This window comes from Cervus canadensis, chromosome 5 (genome assembly GCF_019320065.1).
Source record: "Cervus canadensis isolate Bull #8, Minnesota chromosome 5, ASM1932006v1, whole genome shotgun sequence".
Lineage (NCBI taxonomy): Eukaryota > Metazoa > Chordata > Mammalia > Artiodactyla > Cervidae > Cervus > Cervus canadensis.
Genome location: NC_057390.1, coordinates 77038590 through 77059124, shown reverse-complemented (window position 1 = coordinate 77059124; position 20535 = coordinate 77038590). Strand labels below are relative to the sequence as shown.

At 40.6% G+C, this 20535-nt stretch overlaps 1 long non-coding RNA gene across 1 annotated transcript in view; it reads right to left on the bottom strand.

Annotated features, from left to right (window-relative positions):
• The window catches only part of LOC122442654, a 173938-nt gene extending 155600 nt beyond the window's left edge, over positions 1-18338 (bottom strand). The window contains exon 1 of the long non-coding RNA XR_006269690.1: positions 18283-18338. This is a non-coding gene — a long non-coding RNA (uncharacterized LOC122442654). The remainder of the gene's footprint in view (positions 1-18282) is intronic.
• Between the last annotated feature and the right edge of the window lie 2197 nt (positions 18339-20535).

Here is a 20535-nt window from a genome sequence, read left to right as displayed (position 1 = left end):
ACTCAAACACCAAGATAAATACAAAAAAATAAAGTAAGGATTCCTCCATCTTTCCCAGATTTTGACTCCACTGTCTGGAGGTAACCATCCTTGCCTAATGTTTATGGAAAAGTAGACACCTAACATCAGTGTATATATTAACCATTTTTAATACATAAATTGGTTTAGTTAATGAATAATATTTTGCACCATACTAATATGAGTAGCAAGGTACTTTTTGGAGAACTTTCCAGAACAGCACATGTAGCTCTATCTCATTCTATTTAATAACAGATCGTTTCCATGAGAATCCAAAACAAGATTCATTTTTCCTGTCTCTTGGTAACCACCATCCTTTGCACCATGGCAGTAACTCTCTTCCTTAAGAAGAATTGAACTGAGAAAAGTTCATAATATCAATTTCAACAGAATTAACTTTAACAACATACTTATCAGTATCTCACCATCCCAGGGACCAGTCTTTTTCAAAGGAAATTTTTCATTCATGTTTTTTATGAGGTAGCACACAAGAAACAGGACGATGCCAGGCAATATCCTCTCTCTCTCACACTCACAGCAAAAATCAAAAGACACAACTTGTTTTCCGTCTGTGTCAAAGCAACACAAGCTTCAAGTACCTTTTCCTCAGACCTAGCAGCTCAAGATAACTATCCTCAAGTTCAAAATACAAAGAACAAGGGGAAAAAATTAAGGCTTATTCACACTAGAGATAGAATTCTGAGCTGTTAGTTTGACAGATTCAGACTTTAAAAGACAATTTCTCAACATTCAAGTGCAACCAGAGGTGACAGAACATTCTTTTCCCAAACTCAATCAGGGCCTTAAAGTGCTGCCTTGTCAAATGCAAAGAGTGGAGTTTCAGGTACAATGAGAAAAACAAAAGCAGACAAAATCCCAGAGTGCTCAGAAACATGCAACTCAGTAGTTTTGCTAGAAAAGAAACCTCATTTAGGTAGAAAGATTAGAACTCCTATTCAGCAAACGTTGGCTTTTCTAGAAGTACAAAACCCTAAGTAATCATTTCCCCTCATCAAATGGGTGTCCTATTGCTCCCTAATCAACGATAATGAATGGATTCTGTAAACTAGAGTATTCATAAGCCTTGTCAATGCAGGAAAGCAGCACTGTCCTTTGTAGCCTCACAGAGTAGGGCAGAGACAAGACAGAGATGCCCATCTTCTTGCCCCCAGGCTCTGAAGGCCAACAAAGTTTATTAGTTATTTATCCACCCCACAGAGCCACATTCTAGACAAGATGCCATTCTACAAACCTCATCCAAATGGAGACAGGCTGGGAAAGAAAAGCCAACCAAAAAAAGCTAGACTTCAAACTTGAGAAAACAACAGAGCTAAAAGGAAAAAGAAATAGTGGTTTAATTCATTTAGGTGTCACATTTTTATTAATTGCCTTTTCCACCAGGCACTGCCTGTGCTGGATCTGGGTATAATAAAACTCAATCTCCATAGCCAAAGAAATCCCAGTTTAAAGTGGGAGACAGAAATGTAAACAATTAACCATTTAGTGCTGTAAATACCATGATGAAGACAAGTCACAGAGCTATGGGAGGACAGGAGAAAGACTCCCTAATCCTAAGTGATACAAAGAACAAGCACAGAGAAACTATTTCTGAATCCTTACTGGGAAACTGCTCACAGTGGTTGACTTAGGAGGAGAACTATCTACTGAAAAATAGAACTAGAGAGACTTACTTTCATAGTATACATGTATTCTTCAGTTTTGAAATGTGCACACTTTACATGCACCCCAATTCACAAATTAATCAATGAAAATAAAATAGCAGGTAAAAATGATTCAAGAAACTAATCCTTGTCCAGGGTAAAAAGCAATAACTGTCTGACATCTGCTTATTCACAGTCAAAAAAATAAGAATGCATTAGTACATGCATGCTAAGTATCTTCAGTCATGTCCAACTCTTTGCAACCCCATGGACTGTAGCCCGCCAGGATCCTCTGTCCATGGGATTCTTCAGGAATACTAGAGTGGGTTACCATGCCCTCCTCCAGGATTTCTTCCTGACCCAGGGATTGAACCTGCATCTCTTATGTCTCCTGCACTGGGGTGTGGGTTCTTTACCACTAGCATGACGAAAGAATGCATTAGTACCCATGAGTAAATAATAATGCATATAAATTTTTATAAGGATGCTTGAAATGCAACATCTTGCATTTTATAACAAGGTCCTATGTTTTTGTGGTAAAGACTCTGCCTGTACTGCAGGAGATGCAGCAGGAGCTGTTGGTTCGATCCCTGGGTCAGGAACATCCCCTGGAGAAGGAATGGAAGCTCACTCCAATATTCTTGCCTAGAAAATTCCATGGACAGAAGAGTCTGGTGGGCTACAATCCATGGGATCACAGAGTCGGACACAGCTGAACATGCATGTGGGCACCCATGTTTTCATGCCATCAGATCATGGCTTTAATAAACTATGAAGCTGATCATGCTGGAAATTGGTTTCACTACTTGATAGGATAGTTGGAGTTCATCAAGTAGAAGGTGCACATCATCCATTTCCATATCAGGGTAGATACTTAAGATGGTTCTCAATCGTTAATGTTTGTCATAAGACCAGTTAAATCCCATTGCGAGGCCTCTCTTCCAGAGTTTCCAACTAAGTAGGGTCTGGGATGTGACCAGGAAAGAATTTGCATGTCTAATGAACTCCCAGATAATGATATTGCTGATGAAAAGACCTCACTTTGAGAAACCCTGCATTAGAGTAATCATGCACATGTGCACCAGGATACATACTCATATTCATAGGATATTCATAACTGCATTTTTCAAAATGCGCCTAACTGGAGACAACCCAATCATTACCATTAAAAGAAAGCTTAAGTTGTGATGAAATGGTACCACAGATTGAAAGTGAAAGTCACTTAGTTATGTCCAACTCTTTGCAACCCCATGGACTATACAGTCCATGAAATTCTCCAGGACAGAATACTGGAGTGGGTAGCCTTTCCCTTCTGCAGGTTATCTTCCCAACCCAAGTCTCCCACATTGTAGGAGGATTCTTTACCAGCTGAGCCACATGGGAAGCCCAAGAGTACTGGAGTAGAACCACGGACTACCATGTAGCAATAAAATAAGCTGTAGCTTCCTTCAAAAATATGAATGATGCTCAGAAAAATAATATCAACATATTTGGTATGCTTTCATGAGTATAATGTCCCAAAATAGGAAAAATGAAAGTACTGTATCATTTACAGTTGCAAACACAGACAATAAAAGTATAAAAGCAAGTAAATAGGTTATCTCATGAGTTGAATACTTATTCCCTCGAGGGTGAAATGTGGGTTTACGGTTAAGAGGAGTCACATGGAGGTCTTCCCGGGTGCTGACAATGCACTGTTTCTTGACTTAGGTGGTCATTATTCCAGTATTGGCTTTGTAATTATTTATTAAATTGTACAGATATATTTAAGGAACTTTCTTTACAAATGTTATATTTAACAACAAAAGAAGAGAAAAATGTATCCAAAGAGTAGACAGCATTAAAAAACAAGACAGGAAAAGCTTCATATAGATGCTGAGACATAAACTCCAATAATCTTCTTAATTAAAAGAAACTTTATCTCCAGATACTTAAAAATATAGTTGTTAAAGGATTTTTAAAATACATTATTCTGTTGATGAGTTACATTTTTATGTTACCAATTTTAAAAAATCAATGAAAGCTTTCATAAATTGATAACAATTTCATCTCACTGCCAACTCAATGGAAACAGATTTTTTTAATAATCTTTTTTATTACTGCTTTTAAGATAAATAAATGTCTAATTGATTATAATTAAATATGCTTTACAGCACAGAATCAGGCTATTTTCTATGTTGGGCAGGCTCTAACTGCCAAATTGCTAGTGGAAAAATCATTTCTGGAACTGAGTGTTTTCAGCAAATGAAAAGCAACCAACATTTTGTGATCCATAACATCTTTCTTTATTCTTTCCCAAAAATAGACAAGAATTCTTTCCTTCTTAACACAGAATCGTCACTTTTACCATGAGAGGTAAACGGCTTTCCAAAATATCTACCTCTTTAGCCAAAGTCAAAGCACATCTCCTATTTTCTGTTTCATTCTGCTGAATCATTCCTATTTGCTTCTTAGGAGCACCATCTTGAAGTGAAGATTAATTTCCCTTTTGACTCATGTATCTCTATAATGATGTCTTGATTATTTCTAAAGTTAACAATTACATCATTATCCTAAAGACTGAAAGGATAAACCACATAGTTCTCCTTCTAAGCTTCTCCAGACTCAAGAAAATCATAAGTTGACCAGGAAGCTGTTTGTCTTTAAAATTCAGGGACCAATATATCTTTCATCTATACATGAGTTCCCACAAATCCACTATTAAATCCATCATTTTGGGTATGGTTGAATGAGTAAGAATGATTGTCATTCATACATCTGATTGAATGTAGAAAGGCACTCAGAAATGTATTCAGGGAAAGAATATTAAAGGCAGTCAGTTCTAAAATATCATGATGCCTTGTGACCTTGCCTCCTTCCCTCTCTCATTTTCAGTTTCTTTTTTTACTCTGGGTGGTTCTCACAAAGAACAACAAAAATATCACTTACATTCTTTATCTCTCCTTCACCATAAAGCTCCTCTTAATGCTAGTCCACACCCAGTGTTACTGACTCCTCCAGGAAGCCTTCCTTGAATTGTCTCCCTTCTCTCCAGGAGTTGTGTTTCACATTTCTGTGTTCCCACAGAACCTCAAACTAGTCTGTTTTTCAATACTTTCCCAGTGTATTGCAATTACTTATACATCTGCTGTCCGCATTGCTCCTTGAGGGAGTGGCTATGTTATATTCCATCTCCGAATCTATATCTAACACAATAACTGATACTCAGTAAGCTTAGTATTGAACTGAACTCTCTCTCCTCAACCTTTCCACCATCTTAAAATAATCTTCTGGCAAAAGTAAAAGCTGACCTACTACATGTAAAGTACTTTGTTGGAAATCTGGGGGATGCCATGATAGAGATTTACAATTAGAATTGCCACTAAATAAAATATAGTGCAAGGGGGGAGGAGTGTTAAAATACTGAAATAGAATAATGAAGAAAATAAATGAAAATGCTGAAGAGAGAAAAATCTTCTCAGTTAATGAGCAGAGGAGGATGGGAAAGGAAGCAGCCAGGCAGAAAGTGACACTACATAAATGACACCATGACCTTCAGTCCCTAATTATCCAGGCTTGAATTACTAGGAATTACATTTTATTCTCAGCATCATCTCATATGGTCAGCTGAAAACTCCCAAATATTTCATTCTTGGAAATGGTCCCTAAATTCATCACCACCTTTGCAGTTGCGTTCCTATTGCCTCATCCATTACCTCTGATGTGAAATGAACAACTGCAATAACCTTTTAGCTAATCTCCTTTTTCCTTCTTTCTCTACTCTATCAGTATATCTTATAGAGTCTTTCAGGACTAATCTCAATGTGCAATTCTAATCCTATCACTTCTATGCACAAAAGCCGTTAATGACTCTCATTAACTACCAAATTAATTTCCCATTTCTCAGAGCCAAAGCACAGTACAATGTGGCTAAAACCCACAATTTTATCCTTACCTCCAACCATACCCTTACTCTGACCCTGTGCTTTGGCCAAACTTGGTTGTTCAGCATTCCCCAACAGTCTCTGAATCTTCCTGCCTCATTTCTCTCCCTCTGCCTGCTGTGACTTCCCTCTCATCTCCACTTGCCAAAATGCCAGCCAACTTGTAGAAATGGCCAATGTGGCTCTGGTGACGTTTGCTTGATGAAGCCTCTCTGGTGGGTGTATTTTTCTCCACAGCAGCCCAATCTCTCCCACTCTGAATGCCTAGGGCATTCCTTCTTTGGATTATATTTCGTTTTCACTGCCCCTTTGAATGCGGACTCATAGAACTTCCCACACTCTAAGGAATTACATTTTTATTGAGAACAAACCAGCCCTTCATTTCCCCCCCAAAAACTCCTCAAGCACCTGGCACCGGGTCTGACCCTAAGAGTCTTCCATTCAAGTTCAATATCAAAAACGGATATTACTGTAGAAACACACTCTCATGGCCAAATGGAAACATGCAAATCTTAGATAAACCTTTTACAGTATCATTTTAGGAAAGAAATGTAGGTATCCCTAGGGTGGATGTGATTTGGTGTTATTGATTGTTTTTTCCCACATGGTCTTTATGCTGAGTTGGCCATGGAACACATCTGCTTAATGAAAGTACATAGACTAACAGTAAGTCTTTAAAGACAAATTAGTCTGATGGGCTATAATTCTCCTTGAGTCTTGGAATGATCTCAGATGAAATGCTGACCTGAGGGGTAGCAGCTAAGACAAGGAGGCTAAGTGGAAACTAGGGACACTAGCTACCTGGGCATTTCAGCTGGGGAGGATTATAAGTCAAGATGTCTCTGTTGTTGTCAGCCACAGCTCTCCAGACACAAAAAGTTAGAAGCAAATGGAGACATGTAGGGACCCTGGAGCCCCTCCAAATCCATATTCCTGAGAGATTTTGTCACTATTTTTTTCTGGTGGGAGTAAGACATCAAGCAACTTTTTATTTATAAGAACTATATACATAAACAGATTTAATTACTAATCCACTTCCAATGTCTGAAGGAGAGTCAACGTCTTAAAAAAAGAATGCCCAAAATAATTCCCCATTTTCCTATAATTTACGTCCTTGTATTTTCCTTATATTTATGTTGTTATACGTCCAATAATTTTTCCAAGCCAGACACAACCTGAGAGGCATATTAAAAATTTGGTATTTAGATAACATAATAAATCATTCATTCCCAGTAAAGAGAAGCACGCCTTACGTTATTTGGTCTCAAAATTTCAGCTGATTCTGAATGCCAAATACGAACGCATGTATCATGGTGCAGAACAATCAATGATCAATGGAGCTATTATTCCTTCTCCCACTTAAAAAGTGGCATAAATTTCCACTGGATAGTACTTTTAGTGTCGGTGGGAGTGGGAATCTATTTAACACTGGTGATGTTTAGCACTCTGTCTCATATTTATTGCTGTTATTTAGTCGCTAAGTTGTGTCCAACTCTTTGCAACCCCATGAATTATAGCCTGCAGGCTCCCATGTCCATGGGATTCTCAAGGCAAGAGTACTAAAGTGTTGCTGTGCCCTGCTTCAGGGCATCTTCCCGACCCAGGGGTTGAACCTGCATCTCCTGCATTGCAGGCAGATTCTTTACCACTGAGCCACCCAAGAAGCCTGTCTCTTACATACTGGTGCTCTAGAACTGCCCAGGTAGCCTCCCCTGTTAAAGATGCTCCTAAGTAGATATGAGTTACTTTGTGAGCAGATACTGAAGACTTTCTCCTCTCCTCAGCTATTTACCAGTCTATGAAGTGAAAGTTTTATTCCTTTTTAAAGCATTTTCACTCATCAACAGACAAGGAAGTATTGGGGAGGCCCTACCTAGCCTGTGCTCACTCCATTGATGCATAAGTTTAGAATAAGCCTGATGTAACTAATACACCATTTTCATGTCTGTACATCACTTGTCAAATAAAATCATGTATGTGAGAAGAAAGATAGAAGTTATTTGTCAGGACATCCTGTTCTAGATATTAGCTGTGCTAAAAAGAAAACAAGGTAAATTATAGAATGTCACAAAGATGTGAGCTAAATTTGCACAGCCCTCTTATTTTAAAGATAAGAAAATCAAATTCCAGAATGGGGAAGACTCAGCCATCCAGTGACACCATGGATTAGTGATAGAGTGTATCTCAGGGCCTCAGAGGTCCATGTTTCCCCCAGCGGTGTTGACCTGGTCAATAAATCCATAGGAAGATCAGGAAACCATCTGCATGAGGGGCTGATTCATCTCCCATCCACATTCTGATGCCTGAAAAGCCCCCATCAAATTTCTGAGTAATACAGAAAGGGAACACTGCTGGTACTGTTCATGTATGAGTGCATATATTTTAGATCCTCACTAGAGATTAGATAGAAAACAGGCAGGGAATGGAGCATGAGGACCCTTCAAGACTGAGGAGCCGAGGTGAATATCATCAGAAACATAAGAAGTTCAGGAAAAAAAGTTCAGGGCAAACACGGGAAAATGGCTTCCCCTGCCCCAAAATTGAGGATGGAGGAGACAACTCTCTGTTTACACGTAAATCCCACCCATAGAAAAACAGCCAAAGAGGCTTGGAACAGTTTTAGGTGAAGAAATTGCTTTTAAAAATAGTGTAGGAATTTATAAAATTTTGCAAATTGGGTAGTTCAGGAAAGTTCTAGAACAGTTTCAGGGGCCATTATCCATTCACTAGCCAAAAGTGAGAGGTAGGACAATAGAACAAAAGAAAAAAAAAAGAGCAAAGAGAAAATGTAAGATCAAATAGAGACGAACACAATACTAAGAGAAAGGTGCTGACCGTGCCTCTCCTGGCCTCTCCTGGCCGTTCCACAGCATCTGCTCTAGTGCTGACCCTCCGCATCTGGACTGATTCAGTGCCGCCTCCCAGGCAGCGCCTTTGCCTCCAGCTCTAGCCTCACACTGATGTCAAAGGGCTCTCAGACCCTTTGTGCTCCAGTGACCTACTCATTGCTCATTGCTCCTCTTGAGCTCAGCAAAGCTAACTCCCACTTATCTTTCAAAGACCAGGTCAGTTGTTATCTCAACCAGGAAGATTTCTCTGATCCCTTAGTCTGTCTTAGAAGCCCCTTCTCTGTGTTCAGACAGTCCCTGGGTTTATTCATATCTCTAACCACACTTCCCTGGTGGCTCAGAGGTTAAAGCGTCTGCCTATGATGCAGGAGACCTGGGTTCGATCTCTGGGTCAGGAAGATCCCCTGGAGAAGGAAATGACAACCCACTCCAGTATTCTTGCCTGGAGAATCCCATGGACAGAGGGCTACAGTCCACGGGGTCGCAAAGAGTCAGACACGTCTGAGCAACTTAACTTTCACTAACTTTCAACCACACCTAACACACTATCCTGTAAACCCTGATCCACTTTTCTGCCTTACTAATTAGACTGAGAACAACTCAAGGGCAGGAACTCTGTCTTCTTTTCCTTGGTATCCTCCATGCTTATGGAGGCATGGCATATAGTAGCAATTCATTGAATGTTTCCTGCATGAAAGAATATTCCTAATGTTAAACCTGATGATGTAACATACCTGTAAATTCTCCAGGGCCTATGATATAATGAACACCTGAATTCCTTTGCCTACTGTAATATTCAAGGTTCTCCATGGTTGGAGTCCTGGATCTCTTTCCTGAACCAGGTAGCCTGGATAAGCAGATGTTTCCATCAGAGCCAAACTCCTTTCCTTCACATAGATTGTCTGAATATTCAGACCAACCAATGGAGGACTCCCCTTATGGGATTTCGACCAGAGATGAGCCAGAGTGGCACAATGGTTATCTACCAACAAAGACCCAAATAAGTTGTCTGGCACACAAGGTGTGGCCTTCAAACATGCTGATGAAACAGAGCCATCATTCTTCAGGAAATCACACTGCCCATTTCACAGCAATGCACTTGAATTATTTGTCAGCAACCACTGGCTTACACACAGCCTGGTAGGCATCCAATCCATGTTGGACTAAGTGCCCTGTGGGAGTTTTGGCAGAAGAATATCTAAAAATCTAAAAATATCTAAAAATCTAAAAATCCACACCCACCCCAGCCTTCTCCACACATATCTTATCATTGTGTTACCTTGAAGCACAGGGTGGATTAAATTTTGACAACCGACATGGGCTTCCCTCATAGCTCACTTGGTAAAGAATCCACCTGCAATGCAGGAGACCCCGGGTTGACTTCTGGTTCAAGAAGATCCACTGGAGAAGGGACAGGCTACCCACTCCAGTATTCTGGCCTGGAGAATTCCATGGACTGTATAGTCTGTGGGGTTGCAAAGAGTTGGACACGACTTAGCAACTTTCACTTTGATAACCTGGATAATGTTCATCTACCTGGTCCCAGGGAACCATTACAAGTGGAGATCATTGGGATGGAATTTTTCAGCAGTATAACTTACAGACTTTCAGCAGTGTAACCTAAAGCAGTGTAATTTTTCAGCAGTGTAACTTAAATGAAAAGCAAGGAAGTCCCAAATGACCAGCAAGGGTACTGTTGACATAGATATGTAAGCTAATTATAGCAAACATAGAATCCACTTCTCAGGGATCTCACTCAGGAGAGACTGAGAGTTAGTGCTGGAAAGTGACCTCTGAACCTAAAATCCCTCTCCATTTGTCACCCTGACCCTTAAGAGACAGAAATACCAACGAGCTTGCCTTTCATATAGTGTGGCCTCTATGCTCACATCCACAGCCTTTGCACAGGTTTGCTTATCTGCTTAACCCAATCTTTCTTAGGTGTAAAGATCCACTCAAGATGCCAACTCCCTTGTGAGTCTTTCCTTATTTCATTGTCAGGCCTGATTGCTTTCACCTCCCAAAACCCTGATGAACATCTATTCAGTACTCATGACTTCTTGCCCCGAAGTATGGTCTTTTGTTCATATGTTGCTCCCTTCTGGATTGTGAGTTTCTTAAGACAGAGAACACTTTTATTTTATCTCTTTGCCCTGGTGCTCCCTAGAGAACTGGACCTGGCTAAGAGTAGGAACTCTCTTCCCAACCGGCAAATGCTGTCTTAGCCTGGAGCAGTGTCCTGAATATCAATTTCCTAGATAAACAATGCTTATGAAGAAAATTAATAAAGGATAAAATACTCCTCTGACTCAAGGCCAAGGTAGCCACTCTCTCCCAGGAGTTGTAGAAATGTTTATAAGACAGCCATTCCCTTCTCCAGAGGATCTTCCCAACCCAGGGGTTGAACCCAGGTCTCCTGCATTTTAGGCGGATTCTTTACTGTCTGAGCTGGAAGCCACTATAAGACAGACATGGTAACAAATGGTCATACCACCACTATGACAATCACAGCTCCTAGCTTTCCATAAATGCCTCCTCTCAATAACGTCAGAGGTGCAGCTTGAACAACACAACTCTATATAAAGATGGAAAACAGAGGTATTCTCCTCTACTTAGTCCAACTGGATGAAAGTGTTTAGATGAATATTCAACCATTCCTAAAGAGAGACAGAGAGATGTATTGGCAGAAGCATGGTGTCTAGGGATAAAGATCTACAGTTTAGCTTTACCACTTAACAGCTTCTTAACTTTGGCATACAAGTGTTTATCACTTGTAATTTTCTTACAATGAGTCTTTTGCAGTCTTTGGTCAGTAGGAAGTTGATGACTAGTTTCTAGGTGGTTTTATTTTTCTTTCCTAATAAATGTAGTCATTGGTTCATGCTTAGTCACTCAGTCATGTCTGACTCTTTTCCAGGCTTCTCTGTCCATGGGATTTCCCAGGCAAGAATACTGGAGTGGGTAGTCGTTCCCTTCTCTAGGGGATCTTCCTGACCTAGGAACTGAAACCAGATTTCATGCATTGCAGGCAGATTCTTTACCATCTGAGCTACCAGAGAAGTCCAATAAATGTAGTAAATGCAATTTATTTTCTCTGTGTATAACCCTGGTCTTATTGTATGTTCATATATGTTGCATTTGCCTTATTGTTAATTTTTGAGCAGTACATAGTTTCAGTTTTGATTCGTTCTCTAGCCAAGTGTTATTTGGGAGAGTTGGCTTTGTTTCAGTGTAGTTTATAATTATTGTGGACTGGAATTTTTTATTAACTTCTGTTATTATATCAGTTTTGTTTCATGGCCAGAGAGTTGGGCTTACATAAGTTATGCATTTTACCACTTAGCTTTTGATTGTTAAAACTGTTCCTTATACAGGGTGGTATTGGAGGGAGCCATATTTTCTCTTCTGGATCTTTGAAATCTGGTTCTGAATTAATAAAAGAAAATAGTACTCATAACCCACCATGACAGGAAGACACCATAAACATCTGTTATCTCCATCTATATTTGCTTGAACCATTTTGCTTTGGGCAGTAGACTATGAATCTATTAAAGCAGAAGCATAATTTTTACAGAATAGAATAGGCAGACTTTTACAAAAGGGATGTCAGGCAGCAAAATTTATTCAGCAATGAAAATACTAGATGCTTTATAAATTTCTATCATTTAGAAATTTTAAACATTCTTAGCCAAGAATGCCAACAGTATCACATGTTGATTTGACTGCAACGTATTCCCATTATTTTGTTCATGAAACACCAAGATAATTCATGATTTTTTTCAGTATTGTTATTTCCTTACTCTTTCCCTTTCCCGTCCATATTTACATCTTCTCTTTCATAGTCTATTTGGTGCAGGCACCCTGTCTGCGAGACTGACTTTTTCAAACAACATTTGAAACCCAGCAGCTTCCTAACAGGCTCATCTAACCATGTATTCATTTGGGCCACCTTTCATCTGAGCAGCTCAGGCTGTCTCAAAGGCATTAACTCAAGGCTCTTCTGGGACATACTCAGTAAGTCATAATTACATCCATTCTGAATGGAGGACTGCTCAGAATGCCGATGACTAATGGAAAATTACCCAAGATACTGCAGGAGCTTGGACTGAAATTCAAAGTCTCCGACTCCAACAGCCTAGGTTCCACATTAAACATTACAATTTTCTCTATTAAAGTTTGAAATTATCTTTCCCTTTAAGTTTCGAATTATGAATTCAATTGTTAAATCTTTGCTCCTATCATTTGTTATTTTAGACCAAAAAAAAGGTTCCAGGAAAAGTAAGAGATGGAATAACAAGTGCTTGAAACAGACTAGGTTTCTGTGCTATTGCTTATAGATTTATAATTTTCTTCATGGATCCATGGGGTTGTTTTTTTTTCTTTTTTTAAACCATCCCTGAATTTCATCTCTTCCTCCCATCTCCAATACCTATCAAATGGTTGCACACAAAAGTTTATTTTTTCTGGCATATACAAAATACAACACAACATAAATTGAAACTAATTATGTGCAAAAATTATCTTAAATGACTGAAATATATAGTAGAATCTTTTTAAAGTAATTCAGTTTTGTTCTGCTTAGACACATAGGTAATTCAAAACCGGCTACTAAAATGCTCCCTAAGAGACACATGCTTTAAAGTTAGGTTTTAGAGACAACCAGGGTCTTCCCCAGTGGCTCAGTTGTAAAGAATCTGCCTGCAATGCAGGAAAGTCAGGTTTGATCTCTGGGCCAGGAAGATCCCCTGGAGGAGGTTATGGCAACCCACCCCAGTAAAGGTGCCTGGAGAATCCTATGGACAGAGGAACATGGTGGGCATCCATAGGGTCACAAAGAGTTGGACACGAGTGAATCGACTGAGCACAGACACACGCATCAGAGACGACCACAGTTTAATCATGAGCCATGGGTATTGTAATGCTAGGTCTTCACTACTAAGACTATCACCACTCACATGCATAGTAACAATGCACATCCATGCATCAGTTTACAGTTGACAAAACACTTTTAGACCCATTATCCCCTTGGATTCTCCAACTATCATATCAAGAGAAAGAAAGACATCACTAATCTCACTTTAGACACAAAGAAACTAAAGGTCCATGAGGTTAAATGATTTACCAAAGACCAAACAATCGAGAGAGAGGGCAGGACCAGAAGCTAAGAATGCTGCCTCCGTGGGTGTTTAGTCGCTCAGTTGTGTCCAACTCTTTGCAACGCCATAGTGTAGCCCACCAGGCTCCTCTGTCCATGGATTCTCCAGGCAAGAATACTGAAGTAGGTAGCCATTCACGTCTCTGGGGGATCTTCCCCCAGGGATTGAACCTGAGCCTCCTGCATTTGCAGGCAGATACTTTACCATCTGAGCCACCGGGATCTCCAGACCCTCATCTTTTCAGTAAACAGTCCCAAGTGTTGGTCCCATCCTCTCCACCCCTTCGCATAAGCTTCTCTGCTAAGGTTTTCTTGAGAACAGGGGCTGAGTAGTTAGTATTCATCCCTTTCTTCTCCACAACTCTGCACAATAAATGTCCTTTGCACTAAATGTAATTTTAATGAATAACTGGCTTAAATTGTACCAAAAGCCCAATGGCCATTCTTTGAGTTAGTATTGCCTTATTTTAATAAAATTTCTGAATTAAAGGGGCTGAGTAATGAAGCTCTTCCTGCAGGGCCAACCTCTGCTCTGGGTCTGGGGGACCCCTGAGCCTTCTCACCCTCTAATGTTTGATTCAAGGTCCGTCTGCTCCAGGAAGCCCTCTCAATCACATTCTTCTTCCTAAATCCTTTCAAATTCAGGTGCCCCATGCTGGATAATGCATACTCACAGCTTTAATTAAAACCTACTCCACATTCCTCCTCAAATGGACAGCCACAGAGACCAATTTTAATTTCTCTGCTTCATCCCAGCATTGTCCAGAGTAGCATCTCATGCATAGTGGGTTCCTAATAAACACTGGCTAATAAACATGGGGCACATTAGGTTCTGAGTTCAATCTTGGCCAGATGTTGAAGTGATTCTACTTCTAACCTTACCCCAGTACTTGCCTGGGTAGACCAGAATATGCCCTCTACTTGGCTAAATACATGACTAAACACAAAGGGTCAAGGCTCCATCTCTGAGCTGCTGCTCCTTCCTATCTGTGGGCTGTGAACAATCAAGCACCTTATCTGTCTCCCTTTGTAGTCTTCAAACTGCAGACAGCTATAGTTTGGTTCTGCACACAGCAAAAAGCGAAACCCCAGTTCCTCCATATTGGCACACGGAGCTCCCTGATAACCAGATAGCCCCTGAACAGCACATCCACGTGAATGGCTAGGGAATGACACAAACTCATGGTTCTCGCAGTTTCTTTAAATGGTTCCACTGCAGTGCAGCACTCAGCCTGCTCGCTCTCTAGAAAAGGATGGCTCAGATCTCAGTGGTGTGGAAGAAAGTGCTGAGGGCGTGAGGAAAGAACTAGTGCCGAGAGTGCCGTGGCCGAGTCGTGATGCTCACAGCCAGGGCGTTTAAGGATGCTGCACTGACAATGGTAATCAGAGACAGAGACACAGAGGCAAAATGGTCACGGAGAAAGAGGGGGAAGCAGAGAGGGACTTAGCAAAAGACAGATGGGTAAGGTTTGCTGTGTTAGGCATTCAGTCCTGTCTGATTCTTTGTGACCCCATGGACAGTATCCATGGAATTCTCCAGGCAGGGATACTGGAGGAGTATGTTGCTATTGTCTTCTCCAGGGGATCCTCCCAACCCAGGGATCAAACCCCGGGCTCCTGCATTGCAGGCAGGTTCTTTACCATAAGCCATAATGTTTGGTGAGAAGTTTCCAAGACTTCGACAAGTTTCCAAGTCAGTTGTCTGGAGGAACCTTGTTACTTTGGTTACTCACTCACAGGGAAAACTGAAACCACATATCCATGTAGCTGAGCTGTATCTGAAATCCTATGAAAAATAGACCCCAGAAAAACTGGAGCTTAGCAGCCGGGGGCCAGTTTATAAACTCCCTCTATCAACCTATCCCTCCCCTTCCTCCCCTCGGCATCCCAAGTCATTTCCTGCTTTAGGATACCTTAATGCCCATCTCCTCACCCAGAATAAAATTGGTCATTACAGAATACTATCCACATTTGTCAGGCAAGGTGCTGAGAACCCATACTTCCCTGTTCTTAACCCCACCCTACGCCCTAAGAAAGTTGATTGTATCAAGCCTGATCCTTTAGCACAGGACATTAGTCTCTAGCCTATGAGAAAGGAACTCCAGACTTGGTCTGCAGGCTAGAGTCTGTCCTTACCTGGGAATCCCTTCTCAAGGCTTTGGGTGCTGGTATTGTGGTCTTGTTACCTGGTGATGGGGCATTGGAGGCCCTGCTCCTGAGGACAACATAGCTCCTGGCCATTTATTAGCTTTTCTTAGAATGTAATTTCTTTTCTTCCTAAATCATTTATTAGCCATTTAATTTTTTTTCTTCTAGTTTTGTAGGTACTTATTGGGCACATATGATAACTATAAACTCAGTTTCAGTACAGGGAGGTAAAAATAAGAGTTCATTGTAAACCAGATTTAAATGACAATTTGGGGTGTGCAGAAGTTCTCAAGCATAGGAAGTCAGACCCCAACCCCCAGTCTTTGGTGAAAGTTCACTGCAACAGAAAACTCACTCAGAACTGAGTGCCAAGAAGTAGGACTCTGAGGCAGTTAATTCCACATGTAAGTGGCTTGAGGCAGTCGCATCCCTCATTTTTAATTTATACTTAAATAATCTAATGCAGCTTTTAGATAAACTGGGTCTGGCCGACAAAGATGCCTGTGTGCAGGGGAGCAGAGGGAGAGGTCAGCACAGAGTCAAGTTTTAGTTGTTCAGCCGTGTCCAACTTTTTGCAATCCCATGGACTGTAGCCAGGCATGCTCCTCTGTCCATGGAATTTTCCAGGCAAGAGTAACAGGTTGCCATTTCCTTCTCTGGGGGATCTTCCTGACCCAGGGATTGAACCCACATCTCCTGCACTGCAGGCAGTCTCCTATATTGCAGGCAGATTCTTTACTGACTGAGCCACCGGGGAAGCCCAAACTAAAGTAACACAGTTACTAACGAAATAGTTGGAAATAAAGCATGGGGCTCAATCTGGCCCTGCAAGACACTGACAACTTAGCTGGAACTATAGGAATGACCGGCGTTCATCAGGAAGTAGAGGGAGAGGGAAAGCAAGATGTTCTAGAAGAGGGATCAAGGGTTGAACTGTCCTCTGACACAGCGGAGGTTGGAACCCAGCGTGCACAGGTATTTACATTCCCAGGCCTGGGAAATCAACTGTTGTGTGTGTGTTAGTCACTCAGTCGTGCCCCACTCTTTGCAACCCCAGACTGTAGCCCACCAGGCTTCTCTGTCCATGTGGTTCTCCAGGCAAGAATACTGGAGTAAATTGTCATTTCCTTCTCCAGAGGAACTTCCCAACCCAGGGATCGAACCCTGGTCTCCTGCATCGGAAGCAGGTTTTTTACCATTTGAGCTACAGGGAAGTTCCTAGCTCAGACATTCCCTAGCTCAGACATTCCCTAGCTCAGTTGTTGGGTTAGTTAAAAATTACTGAAGCATCTGCACTTTTCCTTTATAGCAAGTCTCATGGTTTGTTTTTGTATATATTTGTAAGATTTGCTCATACATCTCTCCCCGTTTCTACTTTATCCTAAACCTACTCCAGAAAGACAAAATTTCCAATGGTTTTGCTCACTAATGAATCCTCAGCACCTAACACAGCTTTAGTACCTAATGGGACTCACTAAATATTTGACAATGAACAAATGAAAATTCTCTCCTTCACCCAAGACACATTTGCACTAGAGTGGGCTGGCCTGGGGAGAGGCTGATTTCCACTGGTCTCCCTCTTAGCTCTCAGTCATGTCTTTTCAGAAATGGGCCAGGCTCGACACTGGGTGCTTCTTACCTGGATCTGGGCCTTGAACTACTTTCTTGCCCTCTGCAATCAATCAGCATAGTGTACTTTAGAGGCCATTCCCTATGATAGATGTCACAAACTCCCAGTGAAACAACACAGCCTCATTCTCAGAGAGCTCTGCTGACTACTGAAAACTTTCTTTAACTCTGTACCTCTCAGGGGTGTGGGGATAATGCCACACATCAGTTCTGGTCTTTTCAGGTTCTACTTGACAGTCTTAATAGCCCCTCCCAGCAGGGCAGGCCAAGATAATTAACCAAAGTCCAGAGAAGTCTAGTTATCCAATACCCACCCCACCCCCACCATTCTACAGATGAGGAAAAGGAGACAGACCTAGAGAAGTCACCAAAGGAGAAAAAACAGAGATCCCTGCCCTTAAGTTCATGCTCCTTCTTTTCTCCTCCCCAGCATTTTCTCCCTTCAATGGCATCTCCTTATTAACATTTCCTACTTCTCCACTCTTTCTCAGTTCCCGCTGCCATCATACCACTTCGGCGTTCACATCCTTCCTTGTATTCTCAATACTCTGCCCATGGCATCCCCACCACTCCCATCATCAGGTTCTTCTCCATGCAAAATTAAAGTTATCATCACTGAAAAGCTAGCTCAAATCTATTCTGAAATTCCAGAAAACCCTCCTGGTACAGCTGGCCCAAGATTCCTTTCTATCTCCAACACCTTAAATCTAAGACCCTTCTTTGACACTTTGCATGTACTTTATTTCTTATACTGTTATCATTTGTTAAGGGAAATGCTTCTTCCCCACTCAAGGTAAGCCTTTCCCCTCCAAAAAAGAACATAAATATTAACATCTCTCTACCCTTATTCATTTCTCAGTGAAAAGTAGCAAAGAATAAATTCATAATTATAGACTCACTTCTCTTTTCTTCTTTGAAATAAGCTCTTCTACAAAGAGTGGTTCCTCTATGTTCCCTGGGGAGAGACACGCTGCATGGTAAGAGTGTAAGTGTCTCTAATTTTAGACTTCAGTGTAAGTATCTCTAATTTTAGATCACCTACTAGAATCTATGCTAAACGGTGTGCACCTCAGTCTAGCCTTTATCTAATCTAAATAAATTTACTTTATTGCCCAATATGCACTATATTTGGTGTGTTTCTTGACTGGTCCAGAACTCAAAGGAGAAGGGAGGAAATCCCTCTGGACACCACAGCATTCTGTACAGATACTTAAATCTCACTTTCTCATTTAATAACTGTTTTGTGTACTCTGTCTCTCATTGCTAGTATGAACCCCTTCAAGGAAAGAACAATGGAGTACATTTTTTCTCTTCCCCAGAGCACTCGGTTCCAAGCCTTGTACATAGCAGGTGCTCACTCTGTTTCAATTCAGTGAAATATTTGTTGAAAAACTCTGATACCTCCCAGCAATCAAGCAATTTTCCTTACAGTGTTTTCACCATAATTCTGCCACATATAAAGATCTGTAACCAAGGAAACATCTTTTCCATTCCAACTAAAACAGGTTCTTTCAGTTTTAAAAAATCTCCTTCCATAAGAACTTCTCCTCCTCCTCCATCATTTCTCTGACTCTCCCTGCCTGTAGAAATAAGAAACAAATTTTTTTTCAGCACTAATAAGGTCTTGCAGAAGGAGAGCTGGCTAAGGCATGTGGTTCTGATTACTCTTTCCCTCCTTTTCATTTATAACCCCTAAGAAGATACACTTGCTTTTAGACACAATGACACCGAAAGTTCGTAGAGCTTAGAGTTATTATTTTTCTGCCAGCAGACTCTATGTCAGTATGACAGGGATGAGCTTGTGACAGTCCTAGAGATTTCCAGTTGCCGTGTTTCCTATCTTCTACCTCACAGAGTTCCAACTTATCACCCTGTGACTGAATTTTCCACTTTCTGTGTCCATTTATCCAGAGCCATATTTCTGTATCACCTGGCTCTGAGTATTACCTGGTGACTGTGATTTTTCTCTGCATTGCCCCTTCTGGGAATTTGTTCCCACTTTCCCACCACTCAAGTCCTGTTAGTGACATGTTACTGGACTACATCTAATTTTGTCAAGCCATTCTGGCCCATGTGTAAACCCTCTGAGTTGTCTCTACTGGCACTTTCTTATATTAACAGTGTAATTCTCCTGGTCCCATCTGATCTGAGGCATTTCCTCTAATCCATCCTCTTTCCTAACCTCAATCAAACCATCATGTCATAACAGCCTGAGTCTGCCCAGGGTAGTCCAAAATATACCACGTGTAAGATCAGAGTGCAAAAGAGAAGAGGAATTTTTAAGATGCTCTAGTCTGATGCCTTCCTCTTCATTTTATAGATGGAGACACCACGGCACATAGAGGTTAAGTTACTAAAGTAAGCTAAAAGCAATCAGGACTAAACCTCACAACACTTGGCAACCAATGTTTTACTCCAATATTTCTAAAGAAATAAAAAATAATACAACAACTGATATTGATTTACCATTATTGTATGAAAAAGAACCACCAAAAGTGATACAGATTTCTCACAAATCAATGGCTCAAATTCAAAGTATCTGCAAATTGAAGATTGATTTTCAGCTGTTTCTATGAGATGGATATTAAACTATAGCACGTAACAAAGTTGCATGTTCTATCCCATGAGACCAACAATTCAGTCTGTTAATAGTAGATGGTTGCAGTAAGAGAAACTCTAGAAGACTCTAAGGTCTAATATTCTTCAATGACTAGAAATAGCAGCTATTGAGCTTAAAACAGAAGAATTTCACCATAACATTAAATGAAGAAATACTCCATAAAATAAATTTAACAAAAAAATGACTCTAAACAAAAAATTCCAAATCCTTAAACAAATATGTAATGGGTTCATAAAAATAGGGCAAATCCTATCTCTACCAATAATGAAATCCTTTGCAATGATACATGGAAAAGTCTTTCACCGTCTAAATGAAACTTTCTGGATACATTCAATATTCTGTGATGACAAAATTTTTTTTTTTTAATAACTGTATCAGCATGATGTAAACCAAAAAATAAGACTAAAAATATGTTTACACTAAGACCATTCCATATTTTCGCTGTTAATTTCCCACTGTCAAACAGCAAACTGTGCAAAATGGTTTCAATCAATTCAGCTCTGTGATTTCATCAATACATGACTCTTGAAAT